Here is a 25,591-nt window from a genome sequence, read left to right on the forward strand (position 1 = left end):
ATTTAGTCGTGTCCGACCCTTCCTGATCCCATGGACCAGAGCACGCCAGGCACTCCTGTCTTCCACTGACTCCCGCAGTTTGGTCAAACTCATGCTGGTAGCTTCGAGAACACTATCCAACCATCTCGTCCTCTGTTGTCCCCTTCTCCTTGTGCCCTCAATCTTTCCCAACATCAGGGTCTTTTCCAGGGAGTCTTCTCTTCTCATGAGGTGGCCAGAGTATTGGAGCCTCAGCTTCAGGATCTGTCCTTCCAGTGAGCACTCAGGGCTGATTTCCTTCAGAATGGATAGGTTTGATCTTCTTGCAATCCATGGGACTCTCAAGAGACTCCTCCAGCACCATAATTCAAAAGCATCAATTCTTTGGCAATCAGCCTTCTTTACGGTCCAGCTCTCAGTTCCATACATCACTCCTGGGAAAACCATAGCTTTGACTATATGGACCTTTGTCAGCAAGGTGATGTCTCTGTTTTTTAAGATGCTGTCTAGGTTTGTCATTGCTTTTCTCCCAAGAAGCAGGCGTCTTTTAATTTCATGACTGCTGTCACCATCTGTAGCGATCATAGAACCCAAGAAGTAAAATCTCTCACTGCCTCCATTTCTTCCCCTTCTATTTGCCAGGAGGTGATGGGACCAGTGGCCATGATCTTCGTTTTTTTGATGTTGAGCTTCAGACCATACTTTGCTCTCTCCTCTTTCACCCTCATTTAAAGGTTATTAAAATGATAACTTTATTTTGGCAATAACCATGGATTATGGAGTATGAATACCATAATTTTTCCTCCAATTGTCTATTTCACATGTGGAAGGCAGATTTCCTCACTGCACCTTTATTGACATTGCAGCTGCTTGATCATAAGAAAAAAAGGAGTTATGTCTAGGTTTTATGTTGAAATTGTTAAAGATTCCTTAGAACTATTTTTGGGCAAATGACCTTCAGTCAGTCATTAATGTTAAACATTTCATCTTTTTTTTCACTTCAAGAACAACTTGCAGACACGACGTGGCTTCTCCGTTCATTATATGCAAGATAATTCTCCAGGGGATTTTCCGCAACCACTTGATCTATATATTCCTTGCAGGATGTTAGTGCTAACCCAATTACCAACTGCTATTTGTGCCAAATTAGGGAACTTTCATTGGTCAAACAGGGCATGTAGCATGAGATAAATGAATACAGTGAATATTTAAAGCATATATATCAACACCACAAACCAGCCTGCACATAAATGTATTCATTTTAATAACTTAAGGAGGACAAATATTTTATTATATATTGGGAAACATAGATAGATAGATAGATAGATAGATAGATAGATAGATAGATAGATGATAGATAGATAGAGTAGATATGGGACGTGGGTGGCGCTGTGGTGTAAACCACTGAGCCTTGGGCTTGCCGATTGGAAGGTCAATGGTTCGAGTCCCCGTGACGGGGTGAGCTCCCATTGTTCGGTCTCAGCTCCTGCCAACCTAGCAGTCTGAAAGCATGTCAAAGTGCAAGTAGATAAATAGGCACCGCTCTGGTGGGAAGGTAAACAGCATTTCCGTGCACTGCTCTGGTTTCACCAGAAGCGGCTTAGTCATGCTGGCCACATGACCCAGAAAAACTCTGCAGACAAAAGTCGGCTCCCTCAGCCAGTAAAGCGAGATGAGCGCCGCAACCCCAGAGTCATTCACAACTGGACTTAACTGTCAGCGGTCCTTTACCTTTTTATACAGTAGATATATAGGGGGCAATGCAGGTCCTTCATAGGAAAAGATAAAAAAGATGGAACACCTAAGTAATGGAAAATAAAGGAAAGGCTTGAAGTGTGTCTGATAAAGGCCAACTTTGTACATGAAAAATATAAGGGACAAAAGATCTGTTTCCCAGTTATCTAGTCTCAAGCTACTCCATAACATGGTCCCATAGCAGGTTCTCAACATTTTGGTAGCTTGGAGTAGTGTCAGCTTGGAGTTGGGTCACTATAGCTTACCAGGTGAGAGAGGAGGAAAGGCAAGGTGATGGGGAGGTCAGTGCAGTGCAAACACATGTGCAGAGCCAGTCCAGTGCTCCTGCCTGTGTGTTTGCACTGTGCTGACCTCCATACCATCTTGTCACTTTTCCTCCCTATAGGCAACAGTGAGCCACATGCCAGGAAACGAGCATAGAGGATTCAACCTACATGCCCAACTGCTTTGGATAAAAGCCCACCCTGTATGTATAAGGTGTGAAGGGCAAGGAACCACCTGACTGATTCCCAATCTGTTCCCAAAATGTCTAGATGCTTTCCTCCCTCTGGTCATGAAAGTACAAGGTTGGTGCTGGAATGTGAAGACCGTGCTTTTGAAAACGAGTTAAATTTACGCTTAGAAAGGTTTCAGCACTGCAAAATGTATTACAATATGTACACAAATAAGCACATTTCCATAGTTAATGTATTTTTAAAATCTGTTTTTCAGGCCTTTCACAGAGGAAAAAAAAAAAACATATATCCATTCCCCAAGACTGTAGTACTGCACCAGAGTCAATGTAAGCATTCTGTGTTCTGCTGCACTTTCAGTTATTAAGGCCAGAAGTCTGACATTATGTTCATTATTGTTCCCTTGTAATTTAGACTCAGCCCATCACTTATGGATGTTTCATAATTACCTATTGTTGTTCTCATTGCCAAGAGCCTTCACTGGTTCCCCAAATGCAATATGTGCCTATTTTGAAAGTGACATACACAATGCACAGTAAGAAAGTCACTTTAATTAATGGAAAGTCAGAGGCCTGCAGCTTTCTTACTTTGTTCTTGTTAACCATAAATGGGGCCTTTCTGTGTTTGATTCCTTTGTTATGAGCTGTATGCCAAAGGTTTAAGCATTTGGCCTTTCCCCCCATTTTGATTCCCCATCTAGCAGGACAATGGGTGGTGGCAGAGAGCAAAGCGGGCTTTATGGACAATGGAACGACCAATTCTTCAGCTTTAAGTCTTTCTTCCACTGGAAATGACAGAGCATTAGGCTGCTCAACACGGACAGGGTTCATCCTCAAATTTGGAGCATTTATTACCTGGCAGCATCTGCACAATATATGCCATTTTCATATTAACTGCCCACAAAATAATACAGGAGATCAAATAAATTGTTTTTAAACAACCCAGCCATATACAATGTGCCCTTAACATGCTTAAAATTGGCTATCATTCCTGCAATTTTTCCCCCCCAATTCTGCAAAAATATAAAAAGTTATAGTTTGTTGCCAAAACAAAGAAAATGTATTAAAGGTGCCCATTGGGCGGGCAGGTGGGAGATCTTTGGACCTATCTGTCTGCAGTTTGGCAGGTTTGGTCCAATTATCAGGTGCTACTATGCCTGCTCGTGAAGCTGAGGCTCCAGTACTCTGGCCACCTCATGAGAAGAGAAGACTCCCTGTAGAAGACACTGATGCTGGGAAAGATGGAGGGCACAAGGAGAAGGGGGCGACAGAGGACGAGATGGTTGGATAGTGTTTTCGATGTTACCAGCATGAGTTTGACCAAACTGCGGGAGGTAGTGGAGGACAGAGGTGCCTGGCGTGCTCTGGTCCATGGGGTCACGAAGAGTCGGACACGACTAAACGACTAAACAACAACAACAACACTATGCCTGCAAATGTGTTCCATTCATTTGAAAAATGGGGAGGGGGCATTATAACTTTAAAAAACAAACAAAACAAACCCATAATTGTGAATGAAGGGTGTGTGTGAAGCTTCATTCTTCCAAGTCATTATTTTATGTTGGGCCCTAAGCTAAACAAGATAGCCTTCAAAATCAGTTCAGACCAAGACTGGCTGCTATCTAAAGCAATGAATCAGTGTCCAACTTGAATCTTGCTGTTTTTGTACACCCTCACTTCCGGCTTTGATAAACAGATAAATAGCATGATTCCCTTCACCCAATTATTTATGTACATGTGTGGGGGGGGGGGAGTCTTTACTGATTACCACCACCTGTCCATTTTCTTGAAATACCGCTTAAAGTCTTCTAGTTGTGGAGAAACAATGATTTTCTTGAAATACCGCTTAAAGTCTTCTAGTTGTAGAGAGACAATCATTAGCGTGGTATCCTTGCCAAGAATGCATAATGATGTAGCATAAGGCAAACCACCAATTATTTATTGTGCCTTTTGGATTCAAAGGTGTTAGTTTTAGCATTTTTAATGGTGTAAAAATACTTCATCATATATACTACCTGTGGTAGCATGGTTGCCATAGTAAAGACACTTTCCTATGCCTGGTTCCTTGTGATGTGGGCACTTCCTGTAATAAACAGGAACTTCACGAATCCCTGGCACCAATCTTCAATTGAGCCCTACTTTCTTCTCTTAATGGTTGGGATGTACTGTTTGTCAGTATTGGTGTGGCTTTCTTCATGTGTGAGACAAGCGCATAATCTCCCATTGCTAGCACACCTCCCCAGGATGTGTAACAGCACCTCATTGTGGGTTAATGATATCAGTGGATGACGATGGTTCCAGAATTTTGGGGGTCCTCAGGCATATAGCTCCTGCCAACCTAGCAGTTTGAAAGCACGTCAAAGTGCAAGTGTACCGCTCCGGCGGGAAGGTAAACGGTGTTTCCGTGCGCTGCTCTGGTTCGCCAGAAGCAGCTTAGTCATGCTGGCCACATGACCCGGAAGCTGTACACTGGCTCTCTCGGCCAATAAAGCGAGATGAGCGCGAAAACCCCAGAGTTGGCCACAACTAGACCTAATGGTCAGGGGTCCCTTTACCTTTACAGACATATAGCACCCTCAGTGCCTCTCTCAACCTGGAGGAGGTGGGACAGGCAAACTGGCAATTCTCTTAGGCTACATCAGATCTCCTTGGGTACCCTTTGCAAAATGGAAATGGTAACACTGTTAGATTGGTGGGCCCTCTGCTGGTTTGAGGCATTGGCAAATGCCCAGCATTGTCATCTTCTGAACCTGGCTGTCTCTATGGGCACAGGAACCATATGCCCCCTTCCAGAGGAAATTTTCATATATTACCTTGGTAATATGGGAGCAGCAGTTTTATGGCAGCAACTCTGCCAGCAAGGTACCATATGAAATAAACACTTGCTTATTTTCATTTTTCAAAAGGCAAAATAATTTCCATAGTGCTTCAGAAAGATAAAATTCCACACCTTCATTGCATGGCTTTATTTTTCTCTTTCTCTGTGGTCAAGAATGGGGTCCTAAATTACAGCATTAACAGCCTGTAAATTACACTGCGGGAACCAGAAATTATTCTGGATCATTAGAGGCCTTTGCTTATAGCTTCCCATTAACTCTGAATTGTTTCATTATCACAGCGCCATATATATATGATACTGACACAGAGCATCATATTTTTGAAGCTGATTTTCTTAGGAAAAGCAAAATTGTGAGGGGATAGCCATTAGCATCAGGCAAATCCTTCCTCTTTGGAATATTCACTGGCAAACTCAGAAATACACTGAGGCTGTTGCGACTACGCAGGGCTGTCTAACTTCTGCCAAAACAGAGCTAGGGGAAGCTCAGAAAGTGTTTTATTATATTATAATTGTTTTAATTTCATAGGGTTGCCATATTTCAAACAGTGAAATCAACGCAGAACAGTTGTTGAGCTTTTTTTTTAAAGTTGTGGAGCTTTTTGGGGCTGTTTTTGAGTCTTTTTTAAAAATGGAAAATCAGCAAAAATGGCACTGCCAGAGCATGAGCTGCTAACTTTCTGTTTTGTTTTGTCAATTTCAGCCCGGAGACAGCGGTGTTCCATGTATGTCTGGGAATTTCCGGACGCATGGCAACCCTAAATTTCATTGATGTTGGCTGCCTTGAGCTCTAAATAAGGAAAGGTGGGCTGTCGACATTCTAAATTAGATAATAAATAAGTGTTGCCATGCAACTTCCCAGGAAAGGGGACAGTTGTTCCTTGCACATAAAAAGAAAAATAAGATAAATTGACATGTCAGAATAACAGCGAACTTGTCGCCTTCCAGGGGAGATTGCTTCAGTGAAGAGAGTGAGCACTGTCCCACCAAACTCAGGTTGCCCCCAGCATCCTCCTGCCCAACTCCTTCTTTGCCACATTCCCAGGGGGTGGCACTGACTCTCAAGCCTCCTCCTTCGTCTCAGTTTTGCTACTAAGTGGGCAAGCCCCTCCCTAACAAAGACACATGGACACAGTTTCTTCCCACCTTGAAAGGTCCAGGAGGGTCTTCATGGGCCTTGGTGGGGACAGCCATTTGACAGGCCTGGTCAATGGACTTTTATGGAACCCCCTGGCTATTCTGAAACCCATAAAACAACAGGGACCTTTACATTAGCCAACAGGCTAGCATAATTCTCCTTGGACTAGGAGGATGGGTATGGCTTGGCCTAGGTTAACCATGTTGTGTGTCGAGACCCCGAGGTCAACCCCCGTTGATGAATAAGACACAAGGACACGGGTATTAGGTTAAAGGTTATTGGGCAAATTTAGGCCACAACTTTATTGGCTACAGAATGTGAGAAATATTGGCTTAGGCATTGGAGCTGACCCGATTATATCTGACTCCTGCCCGCCATGCAGGGAGTCCTGTAAGGGTCAACCTCCAATAGGGGGAGCCCCATCAATGCAAACCATCTCAAGCTCCCCCTGGGTTCCCTATGGGGTTGTGGGATGGCCCTAGCCCAGCCCCGGGCTTCGGACAAGATCCATACCTCCGGATTCCTTTAACAGAATATACTTAAGCTTGGAGGGGCAGGCGATGGCCACACCTCCCCTCACCCATCATAAGATCAACCAATGCCTAACCGCCAAACCTTACAAAGTTGTGATGATCACTACGAGGTAGGCAAAAACCAAATGGCCCAAGCCAATTTGCCAAGTGGAAAAATTCCTACCAGGCCCCTCAACGGTGACCAACGAAGGTCCATAGCAAGGCCAATGTCGAAACCTGAAAATAGGGAGGGTGGGCGGGAGATTGAGGAAGCGAGCCAAAAGGAAGTTCCCTGGCTTGCGCCTTGGTTTAAATGGGTCCCGGCCACGCCTCGCCCCTCAGCCAGTGGAACTATGACACAGCCGGAACCTCTGGGGGACGCGGGATTCCATCCCCACCCCCCAGAGCGGAGTGAGTGGCCATGTGGTCCACCGCAACTCCTCCCCACTGGGAAGTGGAGCGGATTTGCTACAACTTGGAAGAATTTATTCTTTACTCAGGACAATAGTTTTCCCTTCTCCTCCCTGAAGTCACCTCTAATCTTCATGAGAGGACGGGCAACATGTTTATAAGCCATCAACATGTTTTAAGATTAACTGCACTTGAACACAACAGGTCCTTTGACTTAACTCTTGGAATGGAATCTGCCCTGCGTTTTAGATCTGCTGTTCTAAAGTTGCTTTATGCAATGCGAAATGACGCCTCCAGCCTCTAGGGAGTTAAGGGTAGACTGAGGCCCTTTTTGAAAAAGCAGTAGAATGGCACAGAAGTAGTTGTCTTTGTGTTTCTTATTCTGTTTTCTTCAAACAAGAAAGAAGAATGTACCTGACAGATTTCAGGAAATATATCATTAGGTAGGTCTCCCTGTAGTGCTAAGCAGTAATATGTCTTTTATTTTTTATATTTATTTTTTTAAAAAAACCCAGTGTGTTTCTGTAGACTTTCTATTCATTCTTACTAGTTTAACTTTCTGGAAGAGCTTCTGGGCTAAAGTTTTAGCATTGAAAACATTCTGCCCTTATTTACAAATGTAGAGCATAATCTCCAGGCATAGTCCCTGTGCATCTGCACTGCAAACTCTGGTGATAAACATAGATGCGCAGAGGCAGTGCTTGCACAAGGTACCAGCAAGGAGCCCTATTTGCACTCCCTTGTTTCTTTGATGGAAGACAGGTGGGTTATAAATGCAATATAAAACATTATAAACCTGCTTGCACCATGTGGACTACAGAGTATTAAACTTCCACACTGGAGACTAAGGACCTGAGGTAAAGTACCAAGGAAACGTGGGCAAAGAGAGTGGGGGGAAATATTGTGAATATTGTTGATGTTATTATGTAATCTCACCCTTTTCTCCAAGGAGCTCGGTGCAGTGCACCCCTGGAGAAAGTGTGGTTATGATTATGCTTGGTGTGGAGAAAGTAGAGAAAAGTTTTCCTCCCTCTCTCATAACCATAGAACTCAGGGATATCAGAATATGAAGCTCATTGCTGAAAAGGTCAAGATGAAAGAAAGCACTTCTCTATACAGTTCATAGTTAAATGATAGTGATGTATGGAATTGAGAGCTGAACCATAAAGAAGGCTGATCGCCGAAGAATTGATGCTTTGAATTATGGTGCTGGAGGAGACTCTTGAGAGTCCCATGGAGTGCTCACTGGAAGGACAGATCCTAAAGCTGAGGCTCCAATACTTTGGCCACCTCATGAGAAGAGAAGACTCCCTGGAAAAGACCCTGATGTTGGGAAAGATGGAGGGCACAAGGAGAAGGGGATGACAGAGGATGAGATGGTTGGACAGTGTTCTCGAAGCTGCCAACATGAGTTTGACCAAACTGCGGGAGGCAGTGGAAGAAAGGAGTGCCTGGTGTTCTCTGGTCCATGGGATTACGAAGTGTCGGACACGACTAAATGACTAAACAACAACAATAACAGTTAAATGATGGAATTTGCTCCCACAAGAAGTGTTGAGAATTCCGTTCCACATTAAGGAACAGACGTGTGGAATTGTTGCATGTCACATGTCTGTTTACATTCCAGCACAGTATGCTGAGAACTTACATTTGTGTATAGCTTTTGCTTTTCCCATTTTCTCTGAGACAACATGAGAGAGAGACGACATGTTTCTTTGTCCTGATTTATGATTAATAAATCTGTAGTTGTAGTATGCTTTCACAAGCCTCACGCCTATTCTGTGTGTGCAGTTCTATCTGCTGATAGTGTGCCCTGGCTCTGAAGCCCGAGTCGCTGATTTACATTGGAGCATGGGCCGACGGAAGGAGACGGCACAGCTGGGGCTTGCCAGCTGGCCTCTCGGCCCTCTGCATGTCAACAAGAAGTAGTGATGGTCACCAACATGGATGACTTTAAAAGAAGATTAGGCAAATGCATGAAGGATGAAGCTATCAATGGCTGCTAGGCATAATGAATAAGTTGTATCTCCACTGTCAGAGGGGGTACATCTCTAAGTATCGGCTGCTGGGAATCACAAGTGGGGAGAGTACTATTGTGTTCATGTCCTACTTTGTGGCTTCTCATAAGCATCTGGTTGGCCAGCATGGATCTTCTCATGATCCCCCCCCCCCCACTTTTAACCTCAAAAATATCCTATGAAATTAGGCTGAAAGATGTTTACTGGCTCAAGGTCATTCAAGGTCACAAACTGAGTGGGGATGTCTTTTTCTTTTCCTAATTAATTTTCATAAAGATTTTCAATATGTACAATAAAATCCAAACTAATCTAAAAAGAATAATAAAAAAACAATATGGTATATCAAACAGAAAGAAAACTAGAGAAAACTAGAAAAGAAGGTACAATAATAATCATTCTCATATGATCCTCATAAAACACAAAATTTTAAATATAAATATGTAGCCCTCAGTCACTGTTTTATCTTAATCTTCAATCCACATATATGGGTCTTTCTGTCCTAAATCAGCTACACAGGCCACCACATTACGTTGTTCTCTGTTTTTTTGTACTTGAATATGTTTTATAGACAAATAACAAATATTAGGTTCAATGAACTGGTGAGCTAATTTCTAGGTCTGCAACACTGATATAAAATCTGACACAGTGAAGTTATCCATTGGATTCTTACTAATGATATGAAACTGAAGTTCTAATGTACTGTAATTAATTGGCAAGGTGCCATGGGAACAAAACTGATCAAAAGCCCTGGCAACGTTAACACTCGCAAGTACATTTCCTTGGAAATACCTGGTGCAAAACTAAATCTACAAAATAAATATCTCACATTAAGATGAATCTAATTGCTTTGACCTGAAGTACAAGGCTGTAAAGCAAAACCACAAATTATGAATTCTATTTCAGCTTCTTTTTTCTTGAGATTGGAAGAAATATGTTCCCTTTTTTTGTACAAGTCAGTTGATATATATATGTAAACTGTGCACTATTAGAAAATATCTGTGAAGCTTCATTTGAATCTTCTGCCTAAAAATTAATGCAGTCATCTCACAGCTTCCCGACACTTTCCATTTGTGTACTGTACATCAAGAAACACACAAAAAATGTGTGATATGATGCCATTGCATTCCACATTTCCCCAGTCTACTTTATGGACTGCAAATTATGAAGATGGGGAAACTTGGAGCTTGTTATTGTCGAAGATCAGAAATTTGAATCTTGGTGGCTCAAATGCAAGGCCAGCACAAAGGATCAAAAGTTCTGGGCTCAAATTAGAAGGAACCCTCCCTTTCTCCATGAAACTGCTGCAGCCAAGCAAGTGGAAATTGACATCTCACTTGTCAATCACAGCTCTGACTTCACTCATTGGTTAAAAACAGTCCAGTTCCTCCTCCTGCCTTTCACTGAGTCATCTCACAGAAATAGGTTAGGAAGGTATGTGCACATTTTATTTCATAACTGTGATGTAAGCTCACTACATTGGTATCTCCTGTACCCACCTTTCTGTGGCCCTGAGCACATTTCATTGAGGGGTGGTTAAGAGCGATGGACTCGTAATCTGGGGAACCAGGTTCGCGTCCCTGCTCCTCCACATGCAGCTGCTGGGTGATCTTGGGCTCCTCACACTTCTTTCAAGTCTCTCAGCCTCACTCACCTCACAGAGTGTTTGTTGTGGGGGAGGAAGGGAAATGAGGTTGTTAGCCGCTTTGAGACTCCTTCAGGTAGTGATAAAGCGGGATATCAAATCCAAACTCTTCTTCTTCTTCTTCCTCAGTTCAGCACTGTTCCTGCCCTGCATGTTGACTTTGAACCAGAATATAACACATGACTAGGAAAGAATTTATGTGTCTGTAGAATCTGATTTTCTCCTTTTCTTATTCTTGCAGTGGAGTTTCTGCTTTGATTTTTGTTTTGTTTCTCAAGTTACTCTACCAACAAACTCATACTTAAGAAAACAATGGACATGCCAGTTTTAGGTACTATATCAATAGTGACAATCTAGTGAGGCTGGAATGTCTTATCATTTTCTCTACTTCCTGATTTTCTCTTTGAACACAACTTAGCCCTCAATCACAAAAGGACTTAATTTTTGTTTTCTGTGATTGTTGGCTTATACATAAACTAGAAGATGTACTCTGCATTTCAGAATTCAGGGTGGCTGTTGTGTTTTTTAAGTAATGCTGATTACCGAAGTGTTGCAACCCTCTTCAGAGGTGCATTGCATAACATAACAAAAGGCAAAGAAAAATCTCCCTTTATATTTTTCTTTAACTCTTAATTTGATGGTACCGCTAGTCCTTTCATTTATTCTGATGGTGCCTCTGTCATGTTGACCTTTGTAGGTCTGTCATACTGACCTTTGTAGGTAAGTATTATTGCCTCAGATTGGCAGCAGCTTTCCCAATCAGCTTTCTCTCAGGCAAAGGTCTCTCCTAGTCTTCTTACCAAAGAGCTACTCAGCTGGAGATTCAAAGGCCAGAACCTGGAGCATTCCCCATACAAAGCATCTGCTCTACCACTGAGCTATAAAAAAGGACGCCTGACTATTAGGTCTAGTCGTGGCCCACTCTGGGGTTGCGGCGCTCATCTCGCTTTATTGGCCAAGGGAGCCGGCATACAGCTTCCGGGTCATGTGGCCAGCATGACTAAGCTGCTTCTGGCGAACCAGAGCAGCGCACGGAAACACCGTTTACCTTCCCACTGGAGCGGTACCTATTGATCTACTTGCACTTTGACGTGCTTTCAAACTGCTAGGTTGGCAGGAGCAGGGACCAAGCAACGGGAGCTCACCCCGTCGCGGGGATTCAAACAGCCGACCTTCTGATCGGCAAGTCCTAGGCTCTGTGGTTTAACCCACAGAGCCACCCGCACCACTGAGCTATAGTCTTATGTTTATTAGGGACACAGTCTTCTAGAAAGATCTATAAATGTTCCAGTGAAATGAATGGGAGCTTCAGAAGAACATAGATGGGATATTTTGCATATCTCCCAGTTATTTCCATTGAGCTTTTGATGGGCAAATTCCATCACTAGATTTATTTTTGTTCTCAAATAGTTTATTAAATGTATGTAAGAAATATATCCCTGTAGTGTAATCCATCCATCCATCCAGTAATTTGCATGGCAATGCATCCCCCCCCCCCCTTTGGTCCTTCCCAGTACCAAGAATAAGGCACATGGCAACCAGTATTTAGGTGAAATCAGGCCACAACTTTATTGATAACATATATAAGAGGTATGGCATAGGCACTGGGTAGACTGCACCCCTTCCGGTCCAACTGCTGGAAGAACTTGTGTTTGGGGGCCAACCAGAAATGAGGGAGTTCCTGACCTACGTCAAGGGGGAACTCCCCAACTGGATTGTACCTGGGGAGTACTGTGGCCCCTTGTCCGCACCTGGGCCTCTGGACAGAAACATCTCCCCAGGATCCCTTTAATGGGATACCCCATTTCGGAGGGGCCAGGCAGAGGCTACAATCTCCTCTCAGTCCAAGACTACACCTGTCCAATGCCTAAACCACCAAAGTTGCATTTCACAGGCAGATTTCATTTTGTTTATGAAACATGCGTATGAAATATGTCCCTGTAGTATGATCCATCCAGTAATTTTAGTAACTGAGGAAAGTATTACCTCTTGTCTGGACCATAGAACCATCCAAACTTTTATGTTAGAGAACAGTCTGTCTGGGTCAGCTATACTAAAGGCCTGGTAGACAAGCTTTGGTATTGGCAAACAATTGAATGGGTGGTTGGACTTCAATGTTTATTATTATTATTATTATTATTATTATTATTATTATTATTAATCTGGAGAGTGATTTGTGGAGTGAACTGCAGGTGACTTTCACACCTGTCATGAGAGCTGCTGCTCCATAATGCAGGAGTGAGGAACTTGTAGTTCTCCAAATGTGGTTGGACTCCGACCCCTATCTGCCCCCAAATGATTGAACAATGGTCAATGAAGGTGCAAGTTGTCACCCAGAAATGTATGGAGGGACACAAAGTCACCATCCCTGCCATGGGGAGACAGCGCAATTCTCTATTAAGTGTCTAAGTGCTCCCTCTCATTGGTAAGGATTTAAATGGGCTTGCCCACTTAGTTCTACAATTTATTTGGCTAGAGCAAGGGCTCTTACCATATGGAAGTGACTCCTATTTTGCAACCAGAAAGGATGGTCCACACAAAACATATTTTAAAGACAACAGGGCCATGTTGTTGTTGTTTAGTCGTTTAGTCGTGTCCAACTCTTCGTGACCCCATGGACCAGAGCACACCAGGCACTCCTGTCTTCCACTGCCTCCCGCAGTTTGGTCAAACTCATGTTGGTCGCTTCAAGAACACTATCCAACCATCTCGTCCTCTGTCATCCCCTTCTCCTTGTGCCCTCCATCTTTCCCAACATTAGGGTCTTTTCCAGGGAGTCTTCTCTTCTCATGAGGTGGCCAAAGTATTGGAGCCTCAGCTTCAGGATCTGTCCTTCCAGTGAGCACTCAGGGCTGATTTAGGCCTATTCAAAATGTGTCATCACATCTTGGTATTCAGGACAGACTGAAGCAATTTAGTTCTATGTATAAAGAAATCACTGCGACCTAATTAGGGGCTGGGAAATCAATGTTTCCTATAGTAGAGGGATGAAAAGATGAGCCGGTGATTTGAAGACTTGGCTTCAGTATGTTGAGTCATTTTAAAGCAGAACTGTCATTAAAGCATCACTTTAGCTTTTGAGAAAGGTTAAACTGATTTGGTTGAAGAAATAAACTACAAATCTAACTCAAGAGGATTCTGTTTTTTTAAAAAAACCACCTCACAAGAACTCACAAAAGAGTCTGTTCGATCACGGCACGCATGCTTAGCTGATGGTATTCAGAGATTAAAAAAGGCACCTAATGCTTTCTGAAGTTAGTAGAAAGATCTGTCTTTGCTTTGATCAGTATTCGAAATTCCTGGAGAGATTAAACTAAATTATGTAGCTTCACTCTGGGTATCGGAGTTTCTTCAAACTTTAACCCAAATGTCCAGTTTTTTGAGAGTTGCCTAGTTACAAGAAATCAGCATGTAATTCATACTATGGGGTTGAGCCTCACATTAGGAAAAGGATTCCTGCATTACAAGCCGTTGGACTAGATAACCCTCATGGTCCCTTCCAACTCTACAATTCTATGATTCTATGATTCAACTGTGTCAAATAAAACATCAATTGAAATGTGCTTTTTAATTAACTTATAGTGCAATGCTATGCATGCTTTATTAAAAGTAAGTCATATTGTGTCTCAGGCTTACTTCAAGATATGTGTGCATAGGATTGCAGCCTTAAGAACATTGTTTTGTTGGCATCTGTCTATCACACACACACCACCACCATGCACACACCATTGTTAAATGTTACTGTGAATTGCTTCTGAGATTAGCCAAGCTTCTATTTTTAGCTGCTAGCTTGATCCAAGAGTCTGGTGAATGGGTGGGTACATTCCATTGACTCCAACCAGGCTGCAGATCAAGCAAAGGATCTCATCTGCATTTCATGAAATTGAGCAGTGCTTTATAGAGCAAACAGCTTTAGAGAGCAGATAAGCAAAGGACTTCAGCCCATTTGCAATACAAATACGATGAAAGGCAGGTTCCGTGGGGGTGGTGGGGAGTTGTTCAGATGCTTTGAGGGCTCTGAAATTTCCTCCGAATTGCTTTGTAGTGCACCTGATCTCTCATCCCAGGTGACTGCAACCACAGGTGGAACATTTTCTGCTCTGGAGACTTGCAGCCTCTTTTCATTCTCAAGGGACAAAGAGCCTCTCCTGTTCGTCTGCTGCAAGCCAACTTGAGAATTAATGTTGTATTTTGAATCACCAAAAAACACAGGATATTTTTTTTTAAAAAAGCAGCTTCATACCACTTTGAACTGTCATGAATTACATCCCACAAAGACTGTATTTGGTTCAAAGTGCTGAGAGTTGTTACTGTAGGAGACCCCCTCCCCTCCCCCCAAGCTACAATTCCCAGAGTTCCCTGGAAAGAGAAATCGTCAATCTCTGCTCAGGTTGCCACCTTTGTTCTGGCAAAATACAGGAAAGGATTGGTGGGACTGGGGTGGGCAATTATTTTTCACCTGGTGCAGAAATGACTTCCATCACAATTTATTGCAGTGTAACTAGATGGCCATTCTGGAATTTGTCACACACACATACACAGACACACAAAACTGTAAATCTGTCCGTGCTTTGCTACCCAGAGCTGAAATACATGACCTTTCACACACATGCAGGCTGGGGCAATAAATAAGTCAATAAGGGGGCATATTCTGATGAAGGGGATGAGCTTTGTTCCACATGTTACATTTATGATGGAGGGGGGCGGAATAGGTGTTGTGGGGAGGGCAAGCCTTGTGGGAAGCTACTTTTCCCTGACTCCTCTCAAATATCATGCAGATAACCAGGGCTTTTCCCCCCCAGCCTCAGCTCACAAATTCAGCTACGGCACCTCTCAGGTGGGTGCCATTGCCATTCTTAGAGCAGTTCCCTTGTTCTCTGAGAATGCCATTCTCATACAGAACAAGGGAGAAGCTCTGGCACCTCTTTTTGTAGTAAAATAGCACTGCAGATAACTATGTTCAGAAGTGGGGCTTTTGGGCTACACTGACACAATATCCGCCCTCCCTTCTCCACAGGTGGGTGGGGTTTGCGGCACCGAGCAGGGCTCACCAGGGCAGGTGCCACCCACCTGCTTGGGCCGGCCTTTGCCCCGCCCTCGGCCAGGGAGGACAAGGGATGGCCACCTGGGGGTGGGCCTAAGGCCAAAAGAAAAGAGGCTGACTCCGTGGTCCAAGCCTCTTGCTGTTCTCCCTTCCAGGATCTGCTTGTTCTTAGAGCCTCAGAACCTGTTCCTCTCTGGGGGATGGGGCTCCTGGAGCTCTCAGGATGCATGCCTTCCCCTTAGGTGGAGGGGGCATGAATTTGGAGAGGATCCCTAACTTGGCAGAGAGAGAGAGAGAGAGAGAGAGAGAGAGAGAGAGAGAGAGAGAGAGAGAGAATGAATACAGGACAAACTGCACCCTGTACTGAATCAATACTGGATGTAGCATTTTATATTGAAATACAGGACCATCCTGTGTTATACAGGATGGGTGGCAACCCTTCCTCTGCAGCTGGCTCTGCTGATATGCCAACTAATATAAAAACAGGCAATACTGTATGGCTCTAGTCTGTGCTCTGAATTGATATAAGGCAGACCAAGGCATGTTTTACCACTTCTGCTGATTATACAGCAGGGATAGGGACCCATTTTCAGCTATTTCAGACCTCATTCCATTCCTGGAAACCTTCTAGGAGCCACATGTCATTGGTAGGAGGAAAAACAGGGCAAAACAAAGAATGTATCTTCTCCTTTGTATGGTCGGCTACTTTCTCCACTCAAATATATAGCTGCAGTCCTTGATTTGTGCCTCGTCTTCTTATTCCAGATGAGGGCACAAATTCCTACCTCTTATTTCTCGGTGCCTTCATTTTGGCTCCAACCATAGCTGTCAACATTTCCCTTTTTTTTTTAAGGGAAATTCCCTTATTCCGAATAGGATTCCTCGCAAGAAAAGGGAAAAGTTGACAGCTATGGCTCCAACGTTGTCAGCACTCATCCAGCTGAGTTTGCTATTAGCTCTTGACAAAGTATACAAGTGTGTGTGTGTGTGTGTGTGTTTGTGTGCATATTCATCTCACGCATTGGGGAGTGGGGGGAGACTTCACTTTTTAAGCACAATACGTGTATTCCAAGCCTGCTTTAAATAAATTTCTGTTTATTGAAAGAAGTTGCAACGGACAACCATTTACACTTGTGGCTGCATGAGTAGAATGTTAAATCTTCAGGATGGATAAGCTTATTATAGATAAATGAGGTGTCAACAGAAGGGAATTCAAGGGTATGATTCAATTAAGGAGAGAGGGTAAGAGCCAACATTGTTCATTTACTTAACTACATGTAATTTGGATCAGATAGAAGGACAAAGTTATCAGAAGCTGGGGCAGATTTGCCTTTTATGTCAATCAAGGGAAGTGCTTGACTCTTCCATGAAAATGGATAGAATAAAGTACTATAGGAATTGACTTCAGCAAGCGAGGGTGAGCCATCCTGTAGACAGGTGTACCTTTTAAAAGTAAAGGTAAAGGACCCCTGGACGGTTAAGTCCAGTCAAAGGCGACTATGGGGTTGTGGTGCTCATCTTGCTTTCAGGCTGAGGGAGCCAGCGTTTGTCCACAGACAGCTTTCCAGGTCATGTGGCCAGCATGACTAAACCGCTTCTGGTGCAACGGAACACCATGACGGAAGCCAGAGTGCACAGAAATGCCATTTACCTTCCTGCCACAGTAGTACCTATTTACCTACTTGCACTGGCATGCTTTCAAACTGCTAGGCTAGCAGGAGCTGGGAGAGAGCCACGGGAGCTCACCCCATCGCGGGGATTCAAACCGCCAACCTTCCAATCAGCAAGCCCAAGAGGCTCAGAGGTTTAGACCACATGACCCTGATGAGCGCCACAACCTCATAGTCGCCTCTGACTGGACTTAACCGTCCAGGGTCCTTTACCTTATTATTTCCTGTGGTGTTGTATGCAGGCTATAAAGTGATTCCTGACTGCATAATTTTATTAAGTTTTTCTGTTGCCACCCATTGCAATTCCACCAAAAAAGAAAGAAAGAGAAAAGAGAAAATGATGAATCGTATATTACAAACACATAAGGGACGCGGGTGGCGCTGTGGGTAAAACCTCAGCGCCTAGGACTTGCCGATCGTCAGGTCGGCGGTTCGAATCCCTGCGGCGGGGTGCGCTCCCGCTGCTCAGTCCCAGCGCCTGCCAACCTAGCAGTTCGAAAGCACCCCCGGGTGCAAGTAGATAAATAGGGACCGCTTACTAGCGGGAAGGTAAACGGCGTTTCCGTGTGCTGCGCTGGCTCGCTAGATGCAGCTTGTCACGCTGGCCACGTGACCCGGAAGTGTCTTCGGACAGCGCTGGCCCCCGGCCTCTTAAGTGAGATGGGCGCACAACCCTAGAGTCGGACACGACTGGCCCGTATGGGCAGGGGTACCTTTACCTTTTTTATATTACAAACACATGTAAGGCAAATTTTGAACTAAGTGATGTGGAATGCTGCACAGAGGATTCATATTGTCGCATGCCACACCAGTCTCAGCGGTGTGAGATTCCAGATGTTCCATGTGCTTAGTCAGGATTTGTGTTTTCTTTTGGGCATGAGGCACAGCAGAGACTGTGGTGTCCTTATGATATATGGCTTATTTACACATGCAACCTGATCCTGTGATAGAGGGCTTCACAGCATCAGTACCCCAGTAGGATCTCGTTTCTTCCATAGCCACAGCCTTGGTTCAAACAGAATTCAAGCATTGTACTTTGACTCTCTCTCCCTCTGACTGCTTTACATCCTGGCCCCAAAACTCTACTTCAGTTTCTGGCTTTTTCTGTTTAGGGAGGGGCCCCCATTTATTTGTCATCTTGCACTGAACCCCTTAATGGCTCATCACACAGGCTATCACTTCAGAGGAAGCTAGCTTGCTAGATCCAGCAAGTTTAACACCTCAAGACAAGGATTAATTAGGGAGGTCTGGCACCCACAAACTCATAACAGTACAGAGGTGCCTTGGTAGCCAAATAGCTTGGTTCCCAAACAAATTGGCTTCAGAACACTGCAAACCCAGAAGTGAGTGTTCCAGTTTGCAAATGTTTATCAGAAGCCGAATGTCCGACACAGCTTACACGGTTCCCAAGTCTTCTGATTGAGTGCAGGAAGCTCCTGCAGCCAATCGGAAGCCATGCCTTGGTTTTCAAACAGTTTGGGGAGTCGAACAGACTCCCGGAATGGATTAAGTTTGAAAACCAAGGTAACACTGTATATATAAAACTCAAGATATGTTTTGAGACCCCCAACTAGGGAGTGAATTAGGAAAAGAAGCTGAGATAGTGTAACATAGTGATTATAGGTCTCCGATTCAGACTGTAATGACCCAGGTTAAACACTCCATTTCAAAGCCCCATTTAGTAATGATGATAGCAGGTTGACCATGGAACAGTCAACATCCCTCAGCCTTACTTACCTCAATGGATTGGAGTGAAGACAAAATGGGGAGGGAAGAGCCATGAGCTCTGCCTTGAACTGCTTGGAAAAAAGATGGGCAAGAAATGTATTTTTTTGTTTCATTTGAATATTTATGATCTGCACTTTCACAACATATATCAAGGAGGCTTAGAACATGAATAGAATTAAATCAATCAAACAAGTCAATATCTATAAAACATAATTAGGAAACATTGATAAAACAGCAACAGAGAGTGGTGTGTTAAAGAGGACAAAATTGCATTGTGTGGGGGCTGTCTAAAAAGTACAGTTTCAAAAAGACAACCGAAAGAAGGCAGAGACTGTTCTTGCCAAACATCTACAGGCAGGGAGTTCCACAGGGCAGGGTCTGCCATCCTAAAGGCTTGGTCCCTAAATGTGATAGTAACAGCAACAGCAAGAAGCCATTTTGACAAGTAGGTGTCATGACATATCAATTAATTAGTGGTGATTATGAATATAATAATAATTACTAATGCACTTCTACTAAGAAACATACAGTTTAGGGGAAAGAGACATGGCTAAAAGCTGAAAGAAATGCTATTTTATCAGGCTGCACTCTAAGTTACCAGTCACCACCTCACTCTCCCCTTCCTTCTCACTTTTCTTTTTGGCAATTCCTTCCTTCCAGTTCCTTCCTTCCTTCCTTCCTTCCTTCCTTCCTTCCTTCCTTCCTTCCTTCCTTCCTTCCTTCCTCTCTCTCTCTCTCTCTCTCTCTCTCTCTCTCTCTCTCTCTCCATTTCAAACATTTGAAACTTCTGAAGCCTCATGGTGACATGGCGACTCATTACTCAGCTAGACTTGCTCCTCTTCCGTGCCTCTCTTGCATTTACAAACAGGCAATTGGCTGAACTGCTTCCGTTCCTTTCTGGGAGTCCATTCATTTACACAAGACTCATTACCGGTTTAACAAACCTCTCTGTGCACTCCCTGCTGCATAATTGCCCTGCCAGGGGCTCCATTACACTTCTGAAGAGCCCTGTGAGCAACCACCTTTGCACCTGTCCCCTGTGTCAACTCCGCAGCTCGGCAAATCCCGGCCATATATATTCGGCCCAGGAATCTTCCAATTAGCTCTGGAGAAAAGGGAAGGCACCTTCAGAGCAAGGGCAGTTAGAGCAGAAGCATGAAAGATGCTGAGGCGTCTTTTGTTGAGTTTTTGCATGGGACATGTATTGGAAAGACAGTCTTCCTTCCTACTAGATTCCATGCTAGATTCTGCCAAGCCAAATTCCTTGCCAAGCCAGTTGCATTCAGTATATAGCTTATTTAAGGCTCATTTCACTCTCGCCATGTAACAACACTCTCAGGTAATCATTCTAAACCTTAGAACGGATTGCCATCACTTCATGTAAATAAAGTTGTGCTTATTTTGAATGTCTGAGTCTCAAACTACACATGAGTCTCAAACTGTAGGAGGCATACCCTCCTACATTTCTCTGATTAAAATAGGGACATCAACATCATCATCATCATCATCATCATCAACAACAACAACAACAATTTTATTATCTATACCTGGTGCTTTTTTTCTGGGGGTACTCAGGGGTACGCATAGCCCTAAATATTTTGTGAATCTAAATTTGGCCTCATTGAGGGGCAGTATGTCAATATGAGTAGGAAAATGTGAGTACCCCTAAACATTTTTAAAGAAAAAAGCACTGTTACCTATCTGACTAGGTTGTCCGACCCACTCTGGGCGACTTCCAACATATATAAAAACATAGTAAAACATTTAACATTCAAAAACTTCCCTATGCAGGGCTGCCTTCAGATGTCTTCTAAAGGTTGTGTAGTTATTTATCTCCTTGGCTCAGGGGTCACTTAATTCCATACCCTCCAACATTTCTTTGATGAAAATAGGAAGGTTCTACCATACCCCCCCCCATTTATCCAAAGAAAATAGGGCCGTCTTGAGGAAAAGCGGGACATTCCTGGATCAAATCCGAAAGCGGGACAGCGCCTGTAAATCTGAGACTGTCCCTGGAAAATAGGGACACTTGGAAGGTCTGCATGTCTTTCCTCAGGCTTTTTAAACAAAGAAAGAAAATCAAAAGTAGTGTTGTGGTGCTGTATGTTTGAGGCTGCAATCAAGGTCAATATGAGTAGGAAGCTTTTTGGTTCCAGTGGGCAGATCCTGATGAACTTTCATTAGTTTTGTTTTTTTAAGCCAACAACGACAACACACAAATGAATGTGGAAATGTAGGGAACCAAACTGGAAACTGGGGAAAAATGGATAGCTTCAACCATTCCATGTCACATGTGTTGTTTTGCTCACCTTTGCCACTGGCTCTGCCCAGTGATGGCTCCGGCCCCACCCGCTGCTGGTATGTGGCCCCTGGAAATAGAGCCCTCAAATTGCAAAAAGCTTCCCTGCTCTTGCAGTCAGGAATTGGAGCAAATACAGAAGCTGTGGGCTGCGTAGGCGAAAGCAACAGATGAGATCCATTCTCTCAGCTGCTACTGGAAGTGTCTGACTTCCTCATTTATTCTCTGCTGTTCGCTGCATGTATTCTTTGCCACCACGTCTCTAAATCATGCACACAGATGCACCGTTGTAGAGCGGAGATGATTTTGTGTTCCCTGTGGGAGTGACTAATCAGTAATCTCTTTGCCGAAGTTTCTGCTTTTCTCTCCCACTGTCCACCTTTTCACTCCTCCCTTTTAATCCCAGCTTCTCCTGCGCTAGGAGACTGTGTTATTTTGCTTGATTTGTGTGCTGCACAGCAATGGCTGATCTGAATATGCTGAATTACAGGAGGGAGGAGGAAGTCACAAGTTGGAATGGGAGAGAAATTAGAACCTGCCTGATTCACTCTTCCTGAAAGAATATGCAAAGCAAAATACAACCTGCCTTTAAAATTCGCACTTCTCTGAATTTTGCAATGCAGTTCTTCCGTGAGATATGAGAATCCATATACTAAAATAAAGTGCACATAAAAAATGGCATGCAGAAATGTTTCATACTGGGAAAAATTGCCTTGCGAAAATGTGCATATTAGGCAAAATTGCAGTAAAAAACTGTATATTAGGAGATTTTTGCACTAAGGTGCTGATTACTGGAATAAATAAATTAAACCTGCAAAATAAATAAATGAATTCACCAACTGATATGGAATTATGAAGGACCGAATTTAAGACAGGAAATATGAGAAGCTGGGAGAAAGAGAAATGGACAGTCGCCCATTCCTAGCTACAAGTGCAAAGTAAGTCACTTTGCCTTAAAATATGAACCACACTGCTTTCTCCCCCACTCCAATCCTATCTCTACCTCCTCCATACGGTGGCCATAGTGATGGCTCCACCCACATCCCAGAATGAAGCTCAGCAGTACCACCCAATTGATTCAAGGAACTTTTCAACAGCCCTTGTGAAGATGTAGGTTGGTTTTGGTGGAAAGAACATGGATTGGTCAGTAACAGCAAGATCAAGTCTTGATTTTCATGTATGAAGAAGCTACTGTAGATCAAACACCAGAGACAGAACTTTTATTTCACCCTGCAACATCTCAAGCATAATATTTTTCTAAGCCATTCATTCACTCCTTTGGCCAAGAGTCTTAAAGTTACTGAGCAGAGGTGTGTGGTATGACAAAGTGATGCACACAGATGCATGAATCAATCCTCAATTTTGTTCTTTTTCCCTACAGCTTTTAAACACATGAGGAAGGGAGGTTAATACCAGACTCCCTCCCTAGGCATGAGATGTCCTTATACTGGTTTAAAAACAAACAATGCATATCAAAGGGCATAAGAAACAGTGGTTGCACTTGACCTAGAAGTATGACTTCAGTACCGACTGTCTGTTAGTTTGCGTTTGTGGGGGGGAAAAACACCAAACATTCACATGAGAAAAGTTGGCTTCCATTTTTTATTTATTTCTGTTTCCTCCCTCGGGCAGGATGCTGTGAGCCTTTTGAAACAGCACACTGCTTCTGTTTTTGAAAACAGAAAGAAATCACAGAGCCTACAAAGTATTGCTTTCCGCCGTGATCATCAAACTGCAAGCCGTGTTCCGCCTGCAGCGTGCGGTGCTTCTACTGGTCTTTGGGATGAGGCAGTTTGATAGACAGTGGAAATCAGAGGGTGACTGGAGAGGATAACTGGTGTATGACTGATGTTCTTATTATATAGACTGGTGTTCTTGAATTAAGGAGTGCAATGGAACAAGTGGGCCCCACGTTGGGCAAAAGGATTCCTGCGTTGCAGGGGTTGGACTACATGACCCTTGTGGTACCACCAAACCCTGCAATTCTATGATTCTAAGTAATTATCAGCCCAGATTATGAAGTACCCCAAGGATGTCTGAATTAGGACCTCCCCATACTGACATTTTTCTAACTCAAGTCCCATCTGCACTATATGTTGATCCATGAGCATCTACTCTTGGGATTTCATTTCTTTCTGCAGCAGAGTTCCTTTCACAGAAATGTTTTCCGGCATCTTTCCCTTCCTTACAGCATCATCATCAGCATTCCAGCTCTTAGTGAAATCCCCATTGCGTGACCAGGCGGCGACCGTCCCAGCCCCCAGGGACCACCAGAAAGGAATAAAGACTCATGACAACGTGTTATGGAATTAAAATTAGGTCACAACTTTATTAAACTTTCAAATGTAGGAAGACCTTGGCTTAGGCATTGGGCATGTATCCCTCCCAACTCCCAGCAGGGGAAACTGGGGCTCATCAGGGTAAATGGGATATGAGGGTGCAAGACGCATTTGTACGCAGGCAGCCCACCCCATATCCCCACACACAGGGTAGTTCACTGACAACCTTTCAGTGTATGGCCAGTGACACCCATATATATAACCCCTTTAAGAGGGGGACCCTGGAATCGCTGCTGCAGGGGGGTGAGTCACCACTTCATGCCCCCCCTCCCCATATAGGGAAGAAAAGACTAAAGGATTCCGCCCAAGGCCTTAAACCACCAAAGTTGTGACGAATTGCTACAGGGAAGACAAAACCTGCCAATGAAGGAAAATTTCTTCCCAGTTCTTCAACAGCAACCAGTCAAAGACCGTAGCAGCACCCGCTAAACAGGAAGAAAAAAGGTTAACCTGCAAACAAGAAACATTAAACAAAGGGAGTGTTGGGTGGGTGAAGCTCCTGAGCTGACTGCCTGGCTACTGCTGGCTCCACTCCCTATATATAAATGGGGCTGGCCCCACCTCCCAGCAGTGTAAATTGACTAACTGAGGCTGGGCGTGAACCTCCAAAGAATAACACTGAGAGGCAGGCTAGTCCATACAACTGGTAAGTTCCCTGGGGTCCACACGCGATCCCGCAAAGGGCACCCACAGTGTAAAGTGTGAGTACCGATTACAGGAATAAACACCATTTGTTTCTGTTTCTCAGTCTTTACTATTTACAAAACTTTTCACTGGTCACTAATAAATAAACACAAATAAAGCAACATAACCTTTTTCTCTTTTGTAGCGATCTGGCCAGAGACCTCATTCACATGCTCATTTAGACTGACCTAGACTTAGTTGATCACATGCCCTAATAAAGGGCACCTGTTGCTTGGGAAATGTTCTGCTGCCTAGCAACTTGTTCAAGACCATCTTCAAGTTTCTTCTAGAACATTCCTACCCTGTATATTTAAAACAGTGTTGTACCACTTTAAACAGCCTTGGCTTCTACCCCAAAGAATCGTGGGGACTGTAGTTTGTTTGGCGACCCCTATTCCCCTTGTGGACCTCAAATTCCTAAAGTGGTTTAACAGCTAACCCCTCTTCCCAGGTAACTCTGGGAATTGTAGTTTGCTCAGGACACCTAGAGGGTCTCAGCACCCTTAACAAATGACAGTTCCTCAGATTCTTTAAGAGATGCCCTGACTAAACAGTGGTATCCTATTGCTCTTGTTTATTCATTTATTTTTATTTCATAAAATCTATACACCACACCTCTAAGAAGAAATAAGCACTTCTAAGTGGTTTACAATTTATTTATTTTTTTAAAAGTGTACAGTGCTCTAAATGTATATGCAGACGGGGCCTGAAAATGACAAACTTTATGAATGACAACATATTTGAATATATCTGCGTAGCTTAATAAACCTGCCGCTGGGGAATTAAGATTCTTAAGGGAATCACTTTTAAAATAGCTTATATAGCAAAGATGCACCATGTGGATTGGCTTTTTAGCGCTTGCTAAGAATGTTTTCCTTTCAACAAACTATCTAAAATCTTTATCCCAGTAGGTATCCGTCTTCGAGCCAAAGCGATTCTATGTATGTTTAAACTGCTTTTATATTTATATCTATACTTGTTTTTTTAAAAAAAGTGTTTTATATAGTTGTTTTTAACTTTTAAGAATTTGTAACGTGTATATATATATATATATATATATGCAGGTTTTGGTGTCCTCGGGTATC

Source organism: Podarcis muralis, chromosome 17, assembly GCF_964188315.1.
Source record: "Podarcis muralis chromosome 17, rPodMur119.hap1.1, whole genome shotgun sequence".
NCBI lineage: Eukaryota > Metazoa > Chordata > Lepidosauria > Squamata > Lacertidae > Podarcis > Podarcis muralis.